Below are 25,120 nucleotides of genomic sequence, written 5' to 3' on the forward strand. Positions count from 1 at the left end.
AGGTTGTTCTTCGGGAATATAAGACTGTATTATCAATTGGTTCCTGTTCACCTTGATTACTATCAAAAGACGGAACAAAACCTTTTAGGGTTTATCTGTGGGAGACAGATTAATCCTTCGATAGACTTATCTGTGTGAGACAAATTTGTTTGTCATCAAGTCTTGAACTTTGGGTCGTAGCAACTCTTAGTTGTGGGTGAGATCATCTAAGGGAATCAAGTGCGCAGTATCGTGCTGGGATCAGAGGCGTAGGGAGTACAACTGTACCTTGGATCAGCGGGAGACTGATTGGGGTTCAACTACAGTCCAGTCCGAAGTTAGCTTGGAGTAGGCTAGTGTCTGTGGCGGCTTAATACAGTGTGTGTTCAATCTGGACTAGGTCCCGTGGTTTTTCTGCATTTGCGGTTTCCTCGTTAACAAAATTTCTGGTGTCCGTGTTATTTCAATTTCCGCATTATATTGTTTTATCTTTATAACTGAAATAATACAGGTTGTGCGTTAGATCATCAATTAGAGTAATCCAACCTTTGGTTGTTGATTGTCATTGATTGATCCTTGGATATTGGTCTTTGGTACCATCTGAGTTATTCCTTGTATTTGATTAGGACTTGCTGATTTCTATTAGCTTGAGTAAATCAAAACAAGAGATAGATATATAACTCCTTGAGATACTTTTACCTAGATTGAGTCTGAATGTCTAGTTGATTCTCTAGAAAGTATTTCGGAGTTAGTCCATACAGATTGTTAAGCGAAATATTGGGTGGTGTTATTAGACCCCCGCTTTTTCAATCCCTGTAATTCAATAACCAAACCCATCTGCGGTCTTAACCATGCCTCTAACTGTCACCAACACCATCACTAGATTACACTTGCACCAACCAAACACATACTAACTCAATATGATCACTATCAATGATTTAATATCCATCTCTATCAGCAACATCTACGTCTTTATAATCATCTGAAATCTCTAACTCAGGAACCCTAATTCCAAACTTCTAAAAAACTCAAATTAACTCCCATGCAATCGACTTCACCTCAAATTAAAGACAAACCCATTCTATAATCAATCAAATCATAACAATTCATAAAGAAACTTCAACAATTAGAAAGCCTAATTCAAAAACCTTTATTTACCTTTTCTTATCGATTCAACGCCAGAAAAGCTTCACCTCGTCAATTCAACAACAACCCCTCACTTTTTCGTCCACCAACATCTCAATTCACCTCTCAATCTCATATAAACCCTAATTCGACCTTCTTAGATGTATCACAAACCTAAAACAGTCTCAGTTACTCTCCTTCATAAATCAGAACCATACCATCCTCAACATCAAATGATTTTCTTGATCGAATCACAAAGAAACTTAGCAGGGACGAAGAACAGAGAAAAAGAGTCGGAGAAGAAAGAGAAAAGAAGAACAAAAGACGAATGAAGAAGAAAGAAGATAAAATGAGATTTTATCCTCTCGATACGGTAGATAAGACTGACCAAAAATACTAAAGGCACCCGGAAAAAATGATACGGGCAGCCAGGTCGGTCTAAGTGTAAATGACTATTTTTCCCTTCATAGCAATCTGATGATATCTTCTTCGTTCGATATCCGATTGACACGTTCGAGTGGTCTATTTCGCGTAACTTTTCGTGATCTAATCGATGGTACTAATTTCTATCTAGATCGTTGTTAGACTAAATTCTATTATTTAACGTTCGTGTTAATCTAATCGATTCATTAGCGGCTAAATCGACTCTTGTCTAGTCTAATGCGTTGACGAGCTTGAGGGTCCTTACATTTTCTCCACCTTATTCATTTTCGTCCTCGAAAATCGAACTGTACTTCTGGTCTTCAGAAACTCCCCACCTTATAGAGATATACTATTTCTCGACTAAATGCAAGTACTACTCATACTTACAAACACGCAAAAACTAACTCATTCTAAATGAGTTCACAGCAACAAGAAATGAAACACAAACCTTTATGGCATTTCTACAACTAGAATCTTTAGTTTTTAGCTTTAGGTTCAGTAGACTAATATATGTTTCAATAGGTTATTGTTATATAAGTACATTAGATGATACCATATAATAAAGTCTCTTATATAAATCTGTGATCTATAAATCAAAATTTTCAACCTAAGCTATACTAATTTAAGCACTAACAAATAATTAAAGCTATATTCTTCCCATTAATTTTCCATCTCAATAAATCGATAGCCTTACGAATAAGTCAAGGTACTCAATAAGTTTTCTATATAAATTTCAGAATTTATCAAGTATACTAATCTCTCTAACTCTTCATTATTGGATTGACTACGTGTTCATAATTCTACGCTAATTACTCTCTAATCTCTATCAGCTTCTAACCTATAATATACGTAATTGGTTTATCCTACAATTTTTACTTCATAAAAAGTACACGCAACTAAACAAACAAACCAATCAACCAAATAAATCTTTTAGTTATTAATAGCTTTTAGTGATTATGATTTATCTCGCAACCCATCCCAGTTCTAAACTAATCTATTTCACTAACAAGTACTATCTATTGTCTATTGTTGCCCATGTAAGATCTAATAGTGAGATCTGATACCAACCTGTGACGCCCCAACCTAATCACCTGCTTAGCTAATAGGATTACATCCTAATCGAAGCATCAAATCTAGATTACCGATTTTAAGAACCATAGTTACATAAAGTGCTAATAACAAAACTCAAACTCTCTGATATTATATAAATGAAAAATCTCTCGAGTGATAAGAAAATAATAATGTGTCGTTTTACACAGAAAGAAAGAATACATACATAGAGATAAACAAACATTTTCAGTTCGCTAAAACCTTAAGATACAAACACGAATATCATGCACCATTTCTTCGTGTAACTGAAACTGAAGTGGGAACGAGTGAGCACATCATCCCAAAGTGGTGCCCAATGGAAACAAATAACTTTCAATTAATCACTAACATGCTACTAAAAGATAACCAATTCTAAGAATAATAATATAAGAAAGCAATTAACACCTTTTACACCAAACACCGAACACAATATCGAATTATAGCTTTTAAGAAAGGAAATACAAATTATGTGATCAGACCAGTATGATATGCGAATGATTGTTTTCCCCAAATACCTCGTAGTACTATTTACACTTCCCGTGCTGAATAAAACATAAATTTACCATTTAAAATAAAAAGTATTACCTTTACGTCATCTGCGCTATATAGCTATTATATGCACTTCCCGTGCTATGTACTGCCTCATCTGGGCTATAAGACTTAGCAAAGAGCCATGGGGAAACCATAGACACTCCCTGCGGGGATACTAGGTGACGCATATCACGACTCATACATGTTCAATAACACACAAATATGCTCACAAGAAGTAAAGTCACATCATGCTCGTTGTTGAAAAGAAATTTAATGATTACAAGAAGGTTACAAGAGCTCCCACCTGATTTGATGACAAGCCACGCCTACCTCGAGATCCTCAATCCACTAGTTCATCCTTTGATTCAATCGTTGTTAATAAAGACTAAATGTTAATCACACAAGCACTCTAAAGATTAGCTAAAAGGCTCACACAAGGCTTATAACATAATCTCATACAATTCTGTAGTTATAGGCTAAGTGAACTATCTAATGGTTCTCAGCCCATTTATGGTTCTATACCTTTTCATAATTCTATCTTTAGCATATCTAAAGTTTACTAATTCAATTAGATTGGTTACGTAGTCTATTAGATAAGTCTAAAGGATATCTACAACTTTGTAGAAGGAACCAAAAGTCAACTCATACCACAAGTGGTCCGATTCATCCAAAATAGAAAAACTAGACCTCAGCCCAAGTTCACTAAACCGACCCGATAAACTAAGGTCCAGTCCATCTGAGTCAACTAACGACCACTAACGGTCAAACTGACGGTCAACATCTAAGTTCAGGTCAAAGGTCAAGTCAACGGTGAAAGGAGTTAAAGGTCAAGTCAAAGGTCGACTGGTCAACCGAGTCAAGTCTGATTCAACACTAGTCGACTCGTTCAACTAACTGAGTCATACAACAGACTAGAATGACTAATTCAGGTTAAATAAGGTAAGACCCGAGCAAGGTGCAACATAAACAAGCTAAAACTCAATAGATGCATTTCTAACTCTCATTGCAGAACAACATAATCTCTATCTACAACACTATAGTCACCATTCTCAGTATTACAACCAATTCTAGTTTCACAACTTCACTATCTTTATTATCACTAAGTCTTATAACATGTGCCCTATAACTTTTCTTGAGTTATAGTACAGCAGCATCATTATTAACCCTGCACATTCAATCCACCTTGCATTTCAGCTCATCCTCAAACAACTCTCAAACCACCACCATTTAACTCACCTTCCACATATGTGATTCAACATCTCATCTTGATCAACACACGACCATCTTCATTCACATCATCATCAACCAATCCATGAATTGTGCTCCCATTCTCCTCACCCAGCACCACCATTGCATCATCCCTCTATCCAAGTTCTGTTATATCAATCTTCAGAGCTTCCATGTCACTATTCAACCCATCAACATTACCGATCAACCATCCTCTAACTGCAATTACCTGCAATTCCAATACCAGCTTCACTTATTTTGATCATCTTTATCACCACTTGTAATATCACTTCAAGTACCATATCTTGCATTAGCATCCAATTCAGTTCCACGACCATATCATCTTCACCACCAATTCCACTCAGTTCAATCATCTAACATGACCTGCACCACCACTTGTATCTCAAATTACAGCTAGGGGTGTAAATTCGGGCAGGCCAGGCCGCCCAGCCCAAAATCTAAGACAGGTCGGTCAAGCCAGGCTTAATATTTGTGAGACCGTAAACAAATTCAGGCCGGGCAGGTCGGGCAAAAGTAGATAATTTGCTACCCAAAGACCGCCTGAAGCCCGCTTTTTATACGGGCAGGCCAGATCGGGTCGGACATGCAACTATTTTGATTTTTTTTCTTTTTTTTTTAAGTTTAAATTTTCAAATGAATGGTATTAAATTTATTTATTTTTAATATAATATCCTTTCCTTTCTAACATCGCATACCATAAGTGATAATATTATTTTGTATTTAAATTACAATGACAAACTTTTAATTTTAGCCTATATTAAATAATTAATTAGAGTACAATAAACTTTCTAATAAGAAAATATATTACCATTAATGTTTTGAAAAGGTTAATTATAAGTAAAAACAAGTATATATTTTATTTTTCTTGACACAAAATTGACAATTGTAAAATGGTAACTTTTAAGTCTTTTTAAGAGGATATTAAATGATTAATGGCACATAGAAGGTTTTCAGGTCGGGCACCAGGTCGGGTATCAGGCCGGGGATCATAATTAATTGTAAAACCCGAGACCGCCCAATAAATTAATCCAGGTCGGGTGGCCCGTGACGGGCCATAACAGGCTTTGGGATACTTCGAGTACAGGCGGGCTCGGGCGGGTACAGGCAGGCCGAGTATTTTTTCGGGTATTATTTACACCCCTAATTACAGCTGCAACCCAATAGTCCTAGCCAATCATCTAAACTTTTATCCTCTCATGGTTCAACAACAACATCACCAAGCTTCATCCCTGTAATTCAATAACCAAACCCACCTGCAGTTTTAACCATGCATCTAACTGTCACCAACACCATCACCAGATTACACTTGCTCCAACCAAACACATACTAACTCAACATCATCACTATCAATGATTTAATCTTCATCTCTATCAGTAACATCTACATCTTTATAATCATCTTAAATCTCTAACTCAGGAACCCTAATTCCAAACTTCTAAAGAAACTCAAATTTACTCTCATGCAACCGAATCCAACTCAAATTAAAGACAAACCCATTCTATAATCAATCAAATCATAACAATTTCATAAAGAAACTTCAACAATTAGAAACCCTAATTCAAAAACCCTGATTTACCTTTTCTTTTCGATTCAACGCCAGAAAAGCTTCACCTCGTCAATTCAACAGCAACCCCTCTATTTTTCGTCCACCAACATCTCAATCCGCCTCTCAATATCATATCAACCTAATTCGATCTTCTCAGATGTATCAGAAACCTAAAACAGTCTTCAGTTACTCTCCTTCATAAATCAGAACCATACCATCCTCAACATCAAATGATTTTCTAGATCTAATCACAAAGAAATTTAGCAGGGACGAAGAACAGAGAAAAAGAGTCGGAGAAGAAAGAGAAAAGAAGAACAGAAGAAGAATGAAGAAGAAAGAAAAGAAAATGAGAGTTTATCCTCTCGATACGGTAGACAAGACTGACCAAAAATAATAAAGGCACTCGGACAAAATGATACGGGCATCCAGGTCGGTCCAAGTGTAAATGACTATTTTTTCCTTCATAGCAATCTGATGATATATTCTTCGTCGGTATCCGATTGACATGTTCGAGTAGTCTATTTAGCGTAACTTTTCGTGATCTAATCGATGGTACTAATTTCGTATCTAGATCGTTGTTAGATTAAATTCTATTAATTAACGTTCGTGTTAATCTAATTGATTCATTAGCGGCTAAATTGACTCTTGTCTAGTCTAATAGCGTTGACGAGCTTGGGGGTCCTTACAAGTACAGTGGACGCTACTATGAACTTTAAAGTTGTTTTGCACTTTACAAGCTATTAACTGGTCTGATTTGGGTAGATGTGTTTTGCGCAACTAAGTTTCATATACATTTCTGCGTGCCCATGACAGTTAGACGTTAGTTCTACATGAGAAGTTGTTTTAAGGAAATGAAAGGTTTTGGTAATTGTTGGCTGCCCATGCTTAGGGATGTTAAATAGTAGACATTTAAATGACTATGCATGATGGAATTTTTGTTACTGATTTTCGGACCGTTACCCGTAGTTGGATCGACTCCCATGGATTATTAGGTGATGACCGAGGGGTCGCCTAAAAGATATGGATCTATTATCTTGTATTGGGATCGTCACCATTTAGTTTCTCCGGCACGCGGTAGGAGAATTATTTGGACTACTCAAGGGCTGAAACGGTGCGTCTTACGGTTAGAGTAAAGAACTAGAGAGGTGGTCGGTATTTAGAAAATGGATCTTGAGATGGTTAATTTTAGAGCGACATGTTTTCACTAGTTAAAACAACCTATGTTTGGTTAGTACCGAGTCAATTCCCTATTAGTCCAATCTACTTCGATGGTTGTGGTTTTGATTAGAAAACTCAGAAAAATGTTCTCCTTATAAATGTTTTACTTTTCATAATTTTTATGAACTGTTGAGATTTGTTATATCATCTATAAAGGATATAAGGGTGTGAGAGCCTACTGTTAGTTGGGGTCTGATCCAACTTACTGTTTTTCAGGAAACGTGACTGTGAAGAAACCTAGCTTGTAGGTTGCGTCCCTGTTCCGTAAAGCTACTTCGTTATTACTGCAAAGTGTTTAATTAGCTAATTTTTTTATTGTTTACTCTTAACACCAGACTTTTGCTTCTTTTAAATAAATTTTTAATTTAATTTTGGGAACCAACCTGCGTGTCGAGGATTAATTTCATTTTAAAGATTCTATGAAACCTTACAACTTTTATCAGTTTTATTAAATAAAATTCATTTATTTATGGATTGTTGTCAATGTGCTCCACACAAAATCCCAATCTCCATTTGTTGGCTTGACGGTTTGAGTGTGTAAAGTGGTCCATGAGTATGCCACACTTGGGATTTTAGGGCCGCCGACCTAAAATTCGAAATGGGGTGTTACAAAGTGGTATCAGAGCCCCGGTAAAATAAATCCTTGGGAGCGGGTGTAGGGTCTTGTTTGATCACGTTAGGCACGAGTTTTAGGAGGACTTTGATTGTCTTCTTTGTATGAATATGTGTTGATAGTTTCTTGTTTTTCTTTCCATTCTTAGAGATGGATGGTTGCGATAGACGTAATACTGAAGGTCGTGGTTGTGTTAGAGGTCATGGCCGAAGGAGTGAGCATTTTGTTGAGGATTCTTTGGCAGAAAGTAACTCACGCAATGTTGGTAGTAGATCTCGTAGTGAAAATGAGACTAGGTTAACTGGTAGCTCTCGATATCGGAGGACTAGGTCCACAGGTGGCTTTCGATCTAGTAGGACTATCTCCACAGATGGCTCTTGATCTGTTCGTATCGGGGAGGGTGGGCCAAACACATTAACATTAGAGAATCTTCAGAAAATGCTGAATGTTGCAGTCACAACGACATTATATCAGAGGCTTGGTCCACGTGGAGGTACGTAAACGTTGACACCTCCAACAATCAATGAACCTGTAATTGTAGAGATAAACGTGAAGTCTTGGGTTCAGTATTACCAAGATTTTCTAAAGATGAAACCCCCTTCGTTCATAGAAAAGGGAGGGACACTTAAGCACATCAGTGGTGCACCAAAGTAGATCGTATACTAGCTCAGTTTGATTGTTTCGAGGCTTATAAGCAGGGGATGACCGCTTTTCTATTGGAGGGGAATGCAGCAACATGGTGGGAGAATGCAGCAACATGGTGGGAGTCGATGGGCAGGACAGTTGATGCAATGGAGGTTACTTGGACCAGATTCAAAGATTTGTTTCTTGCACACTTTTTTTTCCCAACCGAGCACCAAGCTATGATTAGGCAGTTTGAAGAGCTAAAACAAAAAGAAGATCAAATAGTGGTTGAATATGAGTGCAAGTTTGACCGCTTGTCGTTATTTGATGCTCATCTTATTCCTACCGAAGCATACAAGATCGAAAGGTTTTTGAGTGGATTTCATAATGGGATTGCTCGACACATCCTTGGGAACCCCAGTTTTGATACTTGTGCTAAGGTTGCTAACTGTGCTATGGAACATTGCTTGAGGATTCAAGAGGAAAAAAAGAAGAAGAAGACAGGTAGAGTGGATACCAAGGTTACCGAGAAGAAGGATAATAAGGGTGGAAATACTGGACAGAAACTTCATTTTCACCAAGGTAATCAGGGATGGAAGAAGCCACGAACAGACGAAGGGAAAAGTGGTACTAAAGTCATGGTTCATGCACCTCATCCCATAAGAACTGAGGGTTATGTATTTAAGGGGCCTTGTTATCACTTCCAAACACCAGGACACAAGGCTCGTGATTGTCCAAATAAGGACAAAGATCCTTCTGCTAAGTCTGAGAAACGTCAAGTACAGAACTAGCCTCAGGGCTAAGAGGCTCAACCTCGGTTGAATGTTGTCTTACCTCAGAATGGCGAGGGACCGGTGGTAACGTTGGAAGGTAGTTTCCTTATTCACACTATTCATGGTAGAGTATTGTTGGATACTGGAGCTACTCATTCTTTTATATCCGCTATGTTTCTGAAAAATTTTCATGTTGTGTTAGAGCGTTGTTCCTATGGTGTTATGTTATTGATGGGTGGTTCAGCGTCTATTGGTCACATGTATAGGTCGTGCATTATCCGTATGGGCACAATAGATTTTGTTTTAGATATCTTTGTTATGAATCTAGATGTGTACGATGTTGTTTTAGGCATGGATTGTCTTGTTGCCCATCATGCTAAGTTAGACTATTATGCTAAGACAACCACTTTTCCTATTCCTGAGGAAAGTGATGTTATTGTGTCTGACTTGTCGGGAAGTTCGGAGAAGACTCTTAAGTTGTGTAGTACTTTGAGGATTCATCGGCGGAGAGTATGCCCATTGGAGTCTATTGAAGTGGTAAGTTTATATCAAGATGTGTTCAACTATATACCAAGATTTCCGCCACAGAGGGAGGTGGAGTTTTGTATCGAGTTAGAACCTGGTACTGCACCTATAGCCAAAGCTTATCAAATGGCACAGGTAGAACTGAGTGAGCTGAAAAAGTGTGGGTACAACAACCACACCCAATATTTCGCTTAGCAATCTGTATGGACAAACTCCAATATATTTTCAAGAGAATCAACTAGGCTCAATCTTAATAAAGTATGCCAAAAATTTATATCTCTCTTTCTCTATTCAATTCTTACTCAAGCAAATAGTAATCTGCGAGTCTAATTGAATACAAGAGAAATCACTTGAACGATACCAAAGACCTATGTTCAAGTATCAATTTCAATCAACAACCAAAGGTCGGATTTCCAATTGATTTATTCTAACGCACAACCTGTGATATTTCAATTATATAACAAAATATAATGCGGAATAGAAATAACACAGACACCAGAATTTTGTTAACGAGGAAACCGCAAATGCAGAAAAACCCCGGGACCTAGTCCATATTGAACACACACTGTTTTAAGCCGCTACAGACACTAGCCTACTAAAAACTAACTTCGGTCTGGACTGTAGTTGAACCCCAATAAATCTCATACTGATTCAAGGTATAATTATGCTCCTACGTCTCTGATCCCAGCAGGATACTACGCACTTGATTCCTTAGCTGATCTCACCCACAACTAAGAGTTGTTACGACCCAAAGTCGAAGACTTTAATAAACAAATCTGTATCACACAGAAAAGTCTACAGGAATAGATAGATCTGTCTCCCATAGAAATACCTACAAGTTTTTGTTTCGTCTTTTGATAAATCAAGGTGAACAGAAACCAATTGATAAGCCGGACTTATATTCCCGAAGAACAGCCTAGTATTATCAATCACCTCACAATAATCTTAATCGACACGGCGAAAGAAGATATTATGGAATCACAAACGATGAGACGAAGATGTTTGTGATTACTTTTATATCTTGCCTATCGGAGATATAAATCTCAATTCAATCGTTACGATTGTACTCAAAACGATAGTAGATGCAAGATCAGATCACACAACTACGAGAAAGTAGTATCGACCTGGATTCACAATCCCAATGAAGTCTTTAAGTCGTTAACATGATTTACAAGAAGAAACCTAAGGTTAAAGGAGAATCAACTCTAGCTAATAAAACTAGTATCACACAGGAGGTGTAGGGATTAGGTTTCCCAGTTGCTAGAGTTCTCCCTTATATAGTCTTTCAAATCAGGGTTTGCAATCAATGTTAGCTTGGTAACAAAGCATTCAATATCTGCCGTTAGATGAAAACCTGATTTAGATTCAAGCTAATATCTTTCAACCGTTGGATCGGAAACTTAGCTTGTTACACATAAATGAAATGCACGATTTTAGGTTTGTGTAACCGTACCCAAACATGTACATTTGTTGGTTCAACAATAGTTAACTAAATGGTTAGCCATATGAGCACTTTCATATCAACCATATTCTTCTTCACCATAACTAGTTCAAATGACTCAAATGAACTAGTTAGAGAGTTGTTCAATTACAAGGAAATCTTATGTAACTACACAAGACACAATCGAAGCAAAAATGATTTGATTCACTCGAATCGGTTCATGAACTTTATAGCCAAGATTTGCATTTAGCATTCCTTAGTTAATATAAATAAGTTCACAAACAATCGCCTTTAGATATAACCATCTTAAGTTCACAGACTTAAGTTCCCGGAAGGAGTTCTCAAACTCCAGCAGATATTCTCGGGTTGAGAACTTCCGCAAGTTCGCGGACTGAGTTCACGGCTCTTGTTCCGGTTCTCTTGATCGACAAAGTTCGCAAACTTCGGTTCAAGGAAAAAGGACTTATACATATATGTGTTACCACACAATGCTTATATCCAACATTGGTTATATAATCTAAACTCTCATTTCAATCATTGAAACATTCTTAGAGAACGTTATATAGTTGTTATTCACAAACCATTTTTCGTCAAAGCAATTTTCAAAGTGATTGAAACATATCATGACTTTCATCGCTAGGTAAAGATGAACTTTGCCAAAGCGAAAACTTACCAACACATATTTCGAGAAATAGATAGGCGAGATAAACTCGGCTCGAAATAGCAAATGTGTATAATCAAAGTCTATATAGCAAAACGACTTTTGTCTCAAGATAGGAGGTAGAGTAGATAGAATTTTGAGTGATATATAAGTTCAAGTCTCCACATACCTTTTAGTCGATGAAGTTCCACCAGTTCCTTGAGTAGTCCTTCGTCTTGTATGATGATTTCCATGGAGTTCTTGAGCTCAACTACACTTTTTATCCTAGTCCGAGACTTAGCTATAGTAGACTAGAAATCAAGACTTATCGTTTTGATCACTAACATTGACAAACATTCTTAAGATAGAAACACATGCGAGTTCGACCGAGCAATGCTCTAACAATCTCCCCCTTTGTCAATTTTAGTGACAAAACTATCAATACATATGGAATACAGAAAATAAATGAATTAACTTTTGTAGCTCCTATTCCACATGCCTAATCTTCAACATTACTCGAAATCTTCGTCACTTCCAAGTACTCCAATGATCCCAAAGGTTGTAAGTTCAGCATCATCGTTGTTGAAAATCCGTAGCTATAACAACGAGAAAACAATAGTTCTCAATCATTGTTATACAGTGTCATAGTATCATTATATAGTATCAAAGTTCAATTGTATCACAACTTCGACAACAATACTATGGTGATATGTATCACTCCCCCTTAGTCAATACTCCATATCACATGGAAACCACTCCCCCTTACATAATGATCCGAAAGACATATGTATTTGTAGTGTGAACTACATATTAATTCTCCCCCTTTTTGTCAATAAAATTGGCAAAGGTACGAAAACGGGATCCTAATGAAATTTCCAAAAGAGACATTTCATGACCAAAAGAAAGCATATATCAACTTGTTTAGATGCAATCATAAAGCCGAAGCTAAATACATTCATCAGGGAGTTTATAAAGATACAAGATAACCCCTATAATATTCCGCAACCGCACTCCCCACAAAGATTTGGCAATTAAGCACAAGTTCAATTAAGAACTCTCCCCCATAATATGTCATTCCCGAAAGAACAACAAGAGCGACCATAACTTCAAAAGAAAAGAAGGATTTCTTTGGACATAATTACATACAAGTATGAATTTGAATCCAAAAACACTCAATTAAATTAACCACAAGAGAATCCATGATTAATTTAATCGGAAATGCTCAACATAAGTGAACTTATGGAGACTCAAAAATACTCAATTAGATTAATCACAAGAGAACCCATAATTAATCTTATCGGAATACACAACCAAATTAACCACAAAAAGTAATCAATTTAATTGGTCATGCTCGACATAAGAGAACTTACGGAGCAACAACTAAATAACCAAACGAGGATGATTAATTTAGTTGAACATGCTCGACATAAAATACCTCACGGAGCAACAACTAAGAATAACTCAGTTGATTGTGCTCAACATAAGACACTTTATGGAACAACACAGTATATGCACAAAAATTGTAGACCGGAGGTCGACCAAATACTGTGGAATAATCAAGGATTCATTCTGTTTTCCATCACCATTTGCATAATGACATACGATAGACATAATCCTTGTAAACAAAAGATTTTAACCTATCTTCCATCAATAATTGACATAATATGCTTAACTTTTGTATTTGTCAAAAGTTCATTCCTTCTTTTATCAACACATGTATTGACATATAAAAAACTTAACTTTTGACAAGGTATGGGACAATCACAGTTCACGGACGCAAAGACACATATCCCATAACAAATTTCAATTTATAAAACCATAAAGATTAATACTGCAAAAATCATCTTCCAAACAATTTTAGAATTTAAACCAATAAATCTAAAAACATGAAGATGAAAACGTTGGACATAGCTCTGTGTAGTCACAATAATGGTTATTCCAAACTCTAGTTATTCTTCTAAAAAAAAAAGAAAATAGAAGATTTACTAGACAAAAAGCAACAACAAGCTAAACAAAACCATGCCAAAGCCGAACACGCACTGAAGTCAAATAGACGATTCTGGATCCTCATGAGCTTTGAGATCTCTAAGCTTGTGATTGACAGCATCCACAGTATCAACAGAGTGGATATCCTTATTGAGAAGTCCTTTAACATGAGTTTTCATGAGAAAAAGGTCAGAATTAACCTTTTTCAACTCAGTTCTTACCATATCAAGACACTTCATTGTATCAACAAGTTGCTGCTTTGCATTCTCAAAGTTTTTGAGAAAATCGAGAACTACTTCAGCTGAAATATCTTCAACCTCCTCAATATCTGAGTAGGAATCAGGAGATTGAGGAACAGATCCTTCAACTTTGACAAAAGTCCCCTCTCTTTATCGAATTCGAAATATACCGCATTATCAACGAAGTCTTCAGGAAAATCCCAAGAGCAGGATGATGAAGCCATTGATGACAGAGAGCCTAAAGTGAGATAATTCAACTCAATAGGGTAGGTATATAAACAAGTTTCGAGAGACTTAGGGTTTACAAAATTGATTTATGAGAGAGTCCCAAAACCTTTCGTATACCCGCGAGAAGAGAGTCCATAAAACTTCTTCCAAAAAGATTGTTTTGGAAACAACACTTTGTTGATTGAAAAAGTCCATGCTTTTATTTTTTTCAAAACGATTTGAAGGCATAGAGCAAAGAAAAAAAACAATAAACAAGTACAAACTTACAAATACTTATATAAAGGTGCTACCTGATGATCCATCTAAGAACGATAAGAGATTAGCTAGATAATCAGAGACACTTTACAAATTAGTATACCTAATCATTTCTCACTCAGCTAGGATTTCACTAGTGAGAATTCAACCTTGTGATTATTTAACACAAGTATGAGCCATTGGCTCATTAAATGGACAATGCTTTTGGTTATCCTTTTCTTTACGAAATGTTGGAGGAAAACCATTATGATGTGAAAGGTAATCATAAAATTTATCCTTACAAAAATATGACTCAGAGGATTGATTCTTATCTGAAGGAAATTGGCTTCTTTCTGATGTCTTGTTCACATCAAATGTATTATTAACTCCCCTTTTGAAGATGGAAAGATTCTGATATTCTATTAGGTTGTTAAGACATTTGTTCTGAATCAGAACGTTTAAGGAACTCATAGAACTGACTTTCCTGGTAGAATACACAGGGTGAGTACTGAAACCAATTGGTTTAGACATATGAAAGTCCGTTGTTCCTTTGAATGTTACGTCAAATGTGGGTTGAAGGCAAACAAGGTAATTGTTACTCAGCCTAGAGTTTCTCATTTGTCTAACCGGTCCTCTTGAAACATAACAAGTACATACTTTCTGAACGTTATAAAGTACTATCTTAACACTCTGTGAGGATTTCCTTTTTTCTTGACAGGTCCTTTTGAATCATAAAAAGGACATACTTTCTGAACATTAGAAAGTAATGTCTTAACACTCTGTGGAGATTTTCTCTTTTCATGTGATGTGCAACACTCTTGATAAATAGAGGGTATAGGCACATCTTTTTCACTAGAAGAGGACACTAATTTTTCTTCTGGATCTTCTTCGGTTACAAAGGTAGTTGATTAACATGGTCTAGAGAACTTTTTGAAACAACCTTGAATAGGGAGCTTGTTCAAGCGTTGTTCAATTTCCAAGATATCCCTTTCAAGACTTGCCTTAAGGAGAGATAAAGGAAAAGTTTTAGAGTTTTCGGAACTGTAGCCTCTTATTTCTCCGAGAAGAATTTTGACATGCTTTTTCAACCGATCAACTTGAACGTTAACATGATTTAACATCAGTTTACTTTCTTTAGCTGATTCCCGTTCATGTTGTGAGATAGACTCTTTTGAAGGGTAATCAGGATAACATATGTTGAAGCCTGCCTGTCTAGTTTGAACACAAGGTTCGTCTATATTTGAGATTGAAGAATCTTTCTCTTTAATAGACATAGACGAGACATAACTTTTAATCTGGTGACGCGTTTATCAGAGATAGTACTCTTGTCCATAGAGTCAGATCGCTACAAACACAAACGTGTAAGGTCTTGAACGTTTTTGCATGCTCTGATACCAATTGAAAAAGTGGGGGTACAACAACCACACCCAATATTTCGCTTAGCAATCTGTATGGACAAACTCCAATATACATTCAAGAGAATCAACTAGAATCAATCTTAATAAAGTATATCAAAGATTTATATCTCTCTTTCTCGATTCAATTCTTACTCAAGCAAATAGTAATCTGCGAGTATAATTGAATACAAAAGAAATCACTGGAACGGTACCAACGACCAATGTTCAAGTATCAATCAATTTCAATCAACAACCAAAGGTCGGATTTCCAATTGATTGATTCTAACGCACAACCTGTGATATTTCAATTATATAACAAAATATAATGTGGAATAGAAATAACACAGACACCAGAATTTCGTTAACGAGGAAACCGCAAATGCAGAAAAACCCCGGGACCTAGTCCAGATTGAACATACACTATATTAAGCCTCTATAGACACTAGCCTACTACAATCTAACTTCGGTCTGGACTGTAGTTGAACCCCAATCGATCTCACACTGATCCAAGGTACAATTATGCTCCTACGTCTTTGATCCCAGTAGGATACTACACACTTGATTCCCTTAGCTGATCTCACCCACAACTAAGAGTTGATATGACCCAAAGTCGAAGACTTTAATAAACAAATTTGTATCACACAGAAAAGTCTACAGGAATAGATAGATCTGTCTCCCACAGAAATACCTACAAGTTTTTGTTCTGTCTTTTGATAAATTAAGGTGAACAGGAACCAATTGATAAACCGGATTTATATTCCCGAAGAACATCCTAGATTAATCAATCACCTCACAACAATCTTAATCGTATGGTAGCGAAACAAGATGTCGTGGAATCACAAACAATGATACGAAGATGTTTGTGATTACTTTTATATCTTGCCTATCGGAGATATAAATCTCAAGCCAATCATTACGATTGTACTCAAAACGATAGAAGATGCAAGATCAGATCACACAACTACGAGAAAGTAGTATCGGTCTGGCTTCACAATCCCAATGAAGTCTTTAAGTCGTTAACCTGGTTTACAAGAAGAAACCTAAGGTTAAAGGTGTTAGAGCATTGCTCGGTCGAACTTGCATGCATTGCTATCTCAAGCATGTTTGTCAATGTTAGTGATCAAAACTATAAGTCTTGATTTGTTGTCTCGGACTAGGATAGTAAGTGTAGTTGAGCTCAAGAACTTCATGGAGATTCATAATACAAGTAGAAGAACTACTCAAGGAACCGTTGGAACTTCTCGACAAAAAGGTATGTAAGACTTGAACTTATATGTCACTCAAAAGTCTATCTACTTTATCTCCTACTTCTTGAGACAAAAATTCGTATCCTATATATATAGACTTAGATTATACACATTTGCTATTTCGAGTCGAGAATACCTCGCCTATCTATATCTCGAAATATGTGTTGGTAAGATTTTCGCTTTGACCAAGTTTATCTTTACCTAGTGACGAAAGTCATGATATGTTTTAATCGTCTTGATTATTGTTTTGACGAGAAATGGTGTAACAACTGTATAACGTCCTCTAAGAATGTTTCAATGATTGAAATGAGAGTTTACATTACATAACCAATGATGGACATAAGCATTGTTGTGGAAACACATTTATGTATAAGTCCTATTCCTTGAACCAAAGTTTTCGAACTTTGTTGATCAAGAGAAACCGGAAGAATGGCTTGTTGCCAAGTCTGCGAACTCAGTCCGTGAACTGTCGAACTTCTCATCCCGAGAAATTCTGCTGGAGTTGACAAACTAGTTGCGTGAGTACCATTCCGCGAACCCAGTCCGTGAACCCAGTCCGCGAACCGGCGGAAGGTCTCTTGCCGAGATTTTCTGTTGGAGTTTGTAAACTTTTCCGGTTGCTTAAGTCCGCGAACCTAGTGTGCGAACTTAAGAAGGTTATATATCTGAAGATGATTTCCGAACTTAAACTTTAAAAAGACTAAGGAATGCAGTTTGCAAATCGTGGCTATAAAAGTTCATGAACCGATTCAAGTGAATCAAATCATCTTTGATTCGATTGTGTCTTGTGTATTTACATAAGATTTCCTTGCAATTGAACAACTCTATAACTATTTCATTTGAGTCATTTGAACTAGTTATGGTGAAGAAGAACATGGTTGGTATGAAAATGCTCATTTGGCTAACCTTTTGGTTAACTATTGTTGAACCAACAATGTACACGTTTGGGTACGGTTAACAAATCTAGAAGCGTGCAGTTCATTTGTGTATACCAATCTATGCTTTCGATCTAACGGTTGAGAAATATTTGCTTGAATCTAAATCAGGTTTTCATCTAACGGTGAATATTGATTGCTTTGTTACCAAGGCAAAACCCTAATTTGAAAGACTATATAAAGGAAACATCTAGTATTGTGCAAAACTAATCCCCACACCTTACGTGTGATACTAGTTTGCATACTACTAGAGTCGGTTCTACTTTAACCTTTGGTTTTCTTCTTCTAAAACCAGGTTAACGACTTAAAGACTTCATTGGGATTGTGAAGCCAGATCGATACTACTTTTATCGTAGTTGTGTGATCTGATCTTGCATTTTCTATCGTACCAGTACAATCAGATTGATTGGCTTGAGATTTGATATCTCCGATAGGCAAGATATAAAAAGTAATCACAAACATCTTCGTCTCATTGTTTGTGATTCCACGACATCTTGTTTCGCTACCATACGATTAAGATTGTTGTGAGGTGATTGATTAATCTAGGCTGTTCTTCGGGAATATAAGACCGGATTATCAATTGGTTCTTGTGCACCTTGATTATTATCAAAAGACGGAACAAAAACTTTAGGATTTTTCTGTGGGAGACAGATTGATCATTTGATAGACTTGTCTGTGTGAGACAGATTTGTTTATTGTCAAAGCCTGCGATTTTGGGTCGTAACAACTCTTAGTTGTGGGTGAGATCAGCTAAGGGAATCAAGTACGCAGTATCCTGCTGGGATCAGAGGCGTAGGGAGTACAACTGTACCTTGGATCAGTGGGAGACTGATTTGGGTTCAACTACGGTCCAGTCCGAAGTTAGATTGGAGTAGGCTAGTCTTTGTAGCGGCTTAATACAGTGTGTGTTCAATCTGGACTAGGTCCCAGGGTTTTTTTGCATTTGCGGTTTCCTCGTTAACAAAATTTCTGGTGTCTGTGTTATTTCAATTTCCGCATTATATTGTTTTATCTTTATAATTGAAATAATACAGGTTGTGCGCTAAATCAATCAATTGGAGAATCCGACCTAACGATTGTTGATTGATATTGATTGACACTTGGATATTGGTCTTTGGTACCATCCAAGTTATTCCTTGTATTTGATTAGGACTCGCAGTTTCTGTTTGAGGAAATCAAATCAAGAGAGAGATATAAACTCGTTGATATACTTTTAATTGATTGAGTCTTGTTGATTCTCTTAAAAGTATATTGGAGTTTGTCCATACAGATTGCTAAGCGAAATATTGGGTGTTGTTGTTAGACCCCCCGCTTTTTCAATTGGTATCAGAGCAGGCAAACACGTTTAAGACCTTCCAAGTCTGTGTTTGTAGCGATCTGACTCTATGGACAGTTGTGATATCTCAGTAAACGTACCACCAGTCTTCGATGGCTCAAATTACCTATGGTGGAAAGTTGCTATGCGTACTTTTCTTCAATCGCATGATTTCCAATCATGGATTTATGTTGTTGATGGCTACGAGATTCCTGTCGTTATAGTTGAAAATGCTACCATGCCTAAAAACAGCAGTACATATACTGTCGCTGAGTCACTTGCTGCAAAGCAAAACTCCGACGGTTTGAATGCCATCATGCATGCCATTACCCCAGAGCTTCGACACCATGTGGCTTCATGCTCCACGTCTAAAGAGGATTGGGATAATTTAGAAATTGTATTTGAAGGTAACACCAGCGAAAAGGAAGCTAGGCTTCAAAACCTTAATTCCGAATGGGAAAACCTTCATATGGAAGAAGAAGATTCATTTGATGAATTTTATCACAAAATGTCTGAAATTGTTAATGCATCATGTGCATTGGGTAGGACTATTCCTGAAAAGGAAATTGTGATGAAGATTCTCAGATCGCTGCCATCTAAATAAGAATCTAAAAAGCATTCCATTGTTGAGGGAAATAACCTTGATACCCTTTCGCGAAATACGCTTGTCGGGAAGCTTAAAATTTTCGATCGTGAACTTAATTCAAGAGATAAACATCACTTGTCTAGTAATCATGTTACTATTCCTGATGGAAAATCTCACCGTCCTAAATTGATTGATAAGAAAAATGAGAATTCCTTTATTTCTACACTGTCTCGGTTTATACAACAGCTTAAGAAAATTCTTAGACAAAGTAAAAGAAAGTCTCAAAAAGAGGTTCAATCAATCAAAAAGGGGGATAAGAGAGTTCAGAAAAAATGTACTAGCGAAACTGGTCTTGTGTGTTGTAAAAGTGTGCATACTTTCAAAGGTCCAGATACTAAGGTGAATAAGATAACTAAAGCATGGATGAATACTCTTGATTATTGTCCCGAGGATGAAATCTGTGATTGTTCTCTTAATCTCTTTGCTGAAATTCACAATCGTGATTCTTATACGACATGTCGAATAACTCCGACTGTGTCTCATAAGTTGTGTCGCAAATGTCATTTGACTATGTATCACTCTCCAGTCATCTTGACAACAAGGGTGATACAGAAAAACACAAGATGCTACCAAAACTCTCGGCTTCCGTGTGTGAAAATCAGGACCATCTTAGCACGAATGATCAAAAGCAGTCCTGCTCTGCTAAACGCTGGGTACAGAAGAAAAAGAAGAAATCTCCTATAAAATCCTTTTTTCCTCAGAAAATGATTTCTAGAACTGTGCATGATTTGCGAAACTCAACAATCAAATTGTTCAAAATTGTGATTAAAAAGGAAAAGAATGATGTGCATAACTCTTCTTTCCTAAAGAATAAGCAAAAACTTGAATTAACAGATAATTCCTCGCCTCGCAAAAATTATCCCAGTCCTATATTGGATTGGAGCAATTATGATCAGTAATCTTATTGTTTATGATTCTTTTGTCTATCCCTATTAGGCAAGAATCATTATTTTGAGAGGGTTGTGTTGGAATTTGTCTGTTAAATCTCTTGGAGTGTTCGGTTCTTGTTTATTCTCTTCTAGTGCCGTTTTTTTTTTATTGTTCATGAATGGTTCTGGTTCTTTAAAATACTTTTTCTTGGAGATAACCGAATTTTGCTAGGGTTTGGTAAAAGGTCTCTTTTGGAAATTCTTCATCTTCATTCCTTTCAAATGAAGTTTCTCCTCTTCTGCATGATCATTTCATTTACCTTCTCTATCATGTCCTCCTCCAGTATTTCAAGCAAAGAAAGTGATGTATGGATTGTTCTGTTTCCCTCTAAGAAGATTCGTTTTGATTCCTCTGACAATGAGATGTGTTATGACAAGCGTATCTCCTCTTCTGATGAGAATTCTTCTGTCTCACAGTTTGATAAGCTCTTGTTAACCATGAATCTTGTCTTGGAACAAGTATGTTCCCTGAAAAGTGAACTCGAAGCTTCTTCCGAAAGACTTGAAGAAAAGATGGATAATCTTGAATCTAGGATTGATCTAATCGAAGATGAGCTTGATGAATACAGGGAATATAAGAAGAATATTCAAAGTAAGTGAAATGCTTCATAGAGGTTTTGTTTCCTAGTATGTCTTCTTTTTGGTTTAGTTGGAAGAATAACTAGTGCTTGAATATCAATGATTGTGACTACACATAGCTATTATTTTTCATCTTCTTGTGTTATTTTTAGGTTTATTGGTATAAAATTCTAAAAATATTTGGAGGATGATGTTTTTGCAATATTAATTTTTATGATTTGTAACTTGTTATGGGATATGTATGTTTGCGTCCGTGAACTTGAAGGTCCCATACTTTGTCAAAAGTAAAGTCGTTCGTGTTCGGTATTCACGTACTAGTAAAAGGATGAATGGACTTTTGAAAAATACAAAAGTTAAGCCTATATTGTCAATTATGTTGATGGAAGATAGGTTAAAATCTTTTGTTTTCAAGGATTATGTCTATTATTGTTGTTATGCAAATAATGATTGAAGATAGAATGAATCCTTGTGTATTCCGCAGTATTGATCATCCCTGATCCATATTCTTATTATTACTGTGAGGCTCTGTAATGTGTCTTACGTTGATCACGATTCAACCAAGTTGATTATTTTTTATTAGCTTTGTTGGTTGTTCCGTAAGGTACTTTATGTTGAGCATTTTGAACTAAATTAATCATTTTGTTTGGTTATTTAGTTATTGCTCCGTAAGTTTTCTTATGTCGAGCAAAACAATTGACAATTAAATTGATTACTTTCGTAATTAGTTTGGTTGTGTATTCCAATTAGATTAATTATGGGTTCTCTTGTAATTAATCTAGTTAAGTATTTTTGTGTCTCCATGAGTTTTCTTATTTTGAGCACAAACAATTGAATTTATCACTTTTTGTGTTTTATTTGATTGCGTATACCGATTAAATTAGTCACGGGTTTTACTTGTGATTAATTTGATTGAGTTTTTTGATATAAAAAATCATTCTTATGGTTTTTGGTGTCCAATAAAATCCTTCTTTTCTTTCGAAATTAAGGTCGCTCTTGTTGTTCTTTCGGGAATGACATCAAATGGGGGAGAGTTCTTTTGAACTTGTGCTTAATGCTCATATCTTGAGGGGTGTGCGGCTGTGGAATTTTAGAGGGGTTATCTTGTATCTTTAAACTCCTTGACGAATGCTATTAGCTTCGGCTATATGATTGCCTCTAAATAAGATGATGTGTGTTCTTTCTTTTTAGTCATGAAATGTCTCTTATGGAAATTTTATTATGATCCCGTTCTTGTACCTTTGCCAATTTTATTGACAAAAAGGGGGAGAATTAATATGTAGTTCACACTACAAATACATATGGTCTTCGGGTCATTATGTAAGGGGGAGTGGTTTCCATGTGAGATGGAGTATTGACTAAGGGGGAGTGATACATATCACCATAGTATTATTGTTGAAGTTGTGATATAATTGAACTTTGACGCTGTGTAATAATACTATGACACTGTATAACAATGATCGAGACTGATGCTTTCTCATTGTTATAGCTACAGATCTTCAATAGCAGTGATGCTAAACTTACAACCTTTGGGATCATTGGAGTACTTGGAAGTGACGAAGATTTCGAGGAATGTTGAAGATTAGATATGTGGAATAGGAGCTACTTAAGTTTCTTTATATTTTTTGTATTCCATATGTATTGATAGTTTTATCACTAAAATTGACAAAGGGGGAGATTATTAGAGCATTGCTCGGTCGAACTCGCATGCGTTGCTATCTCAAGCATGTTTGTCAATGTTAGTGATCAAAACTATAAGTCTTGATTTCTAGTCTATTATAGCTAAGTCTCGGACTAGGATAGAAAGTGTAGTTGAGCTCAAGGACTTCATGGCGATTCATCATACAAGTAAAAGAACTACTCAAGGAACTGGTGGAACTTCTCGACAAAAAGGTATGTGAAGACCTGAACTTATTTGTCACTCAAAAGTCTATCTACTATATCTCATACTTCTTGAGACAAAAAGTCGTATGCTATATATATAGACTTAGATTATACACATTTGGTATTTCGAGCCGAGTATACCTCACCTATCTATATCTCGAAATATGTGTAGGTAAGCTTTTTGCTTCGACCAAGTTTATCTTTACCTAGTGACGAAAGTCATGATATGTTTCAATCGTCTTGAAAATTGCTTTGACGAGAAATGGTGTAACAACTATATAACGTCCTCTAAGAATGTTTCAATGATTGAAATGAGAGTTTGGATTACATAACCAATGATGGACATAAGCATTGTTTTGGAAACACATTTATGTATAAGTCATATTCCTTGAACCAAAGTTTGCGAACTTTGTTGATCAAGAGAAACCGGGAGAATGGCTTGTTGCTCAGTCCGCGAACTGCCGAACATCTCATCCCGAGAAATTCTGCTGGAGTTGACAAACTAGTTGCGTGAGTACCAATCCGCGAACCAGCGGAAGGTCTCTTATCGAGATTTTCTGCTGGAGTTTGTAAACTCTGCCGGTTGCTTAAGTCCGTGAACCTAGTGTCCGAACTTAAGAAGGTTATATATCTGAAGATGATTTCTGAACTTAAACTTTAAAAAGACTAAGGAATGCAGTTTGCAAACCGTGGCTATAAAAGTTCATGAACCGATTCAAGTGAATCAAATCATTTTTGCTTCAGTTGTGTCTTGTGTAGTTACATAAGATTTCCTTGCAATTGAACAACTCTCTAACTAGTTCATTTGAGTCATTTGAACTAGTTATGGTGAAGAAGAACATGGTTGGTATGAAATGCTCATATGACTAACCTTTTGGTTAACTATTGTTGAACCAACAATGTGCACGTTTGGGTACGGTTAACAAGCCTAGAAGCGTGCAGTTCATTTGTGTATAACAAGCTAAGTTTCGATCTAACGGTTGGGAAATATTAGCTTGAATCTAAGTCAGGTTTTCATCTAACGGTGAATATTGATTGCTTTGTTACCAAGGAAAAACCCTGATTTGAAAGTCTATATAAAGGAGACATCTAGTATTGTGCAAAACTAATCCCCACACCTTACGTGTGATACTAGTTTGCATACTAGAGTCGGTTCTCCTTTAACCTTTGGTTTTTTTCTTCTAAAACCAGGTTAACGACTTAAGGACTTCATTATGATTGTGAAGCCAGACCGATACTACTTTCATCGTAGTTGTGTGATTTGATCTTGCATCTTCTATTGTACCAGTACAATCAGATTGATTGGCTTGAGATTTGATATCTCCGATATGCAAGATATAAAAAGTAATCACAAACATCTTCGTCTCATTGTTTGTGATTCCACAACATCTTGTTTGGATACCATACGATTAAGATTGTTGTGAGGTGATTAATTAATCTAGGTTGTTCTTCGGGAATATAAGACCGGATTATCAATTGGTTCCTGTTCACCTTGATTATTATCAAAAGACGGAACAAAAACTTTAGGGTTTTTCTGTGAGAGACAGATTGATCCTTTGATAGACTTGTCTGTGTGAGACAGATTTGTTTATTGTCAAAGCCTACGATTTTGGGTCGTAGCAACTCTTAGTTGTGGGTGAGATCAGCTAAGGGAATCAAGTGCGCAGTATCCTGCTGGGATCAGAGGCGTAGGGAGTACAACTGTACCTTGGATCAGTGAGAGACTGAT

Source organism: Papaver somniferum, chromosome 3 (assembly GCF_003573695.1).
Source record: "Papaver somniferum cultivar HN1 chromosome 3, ASM357369v1, whole genome shotgun sequence".
Classification (NCBI taxonomy): Eukaryota; Viridiplantae; Streptophyta; class Magnoliopsida; order Ranunculales; family Papaveraceae; genus Papaver; species Papaver somniferum.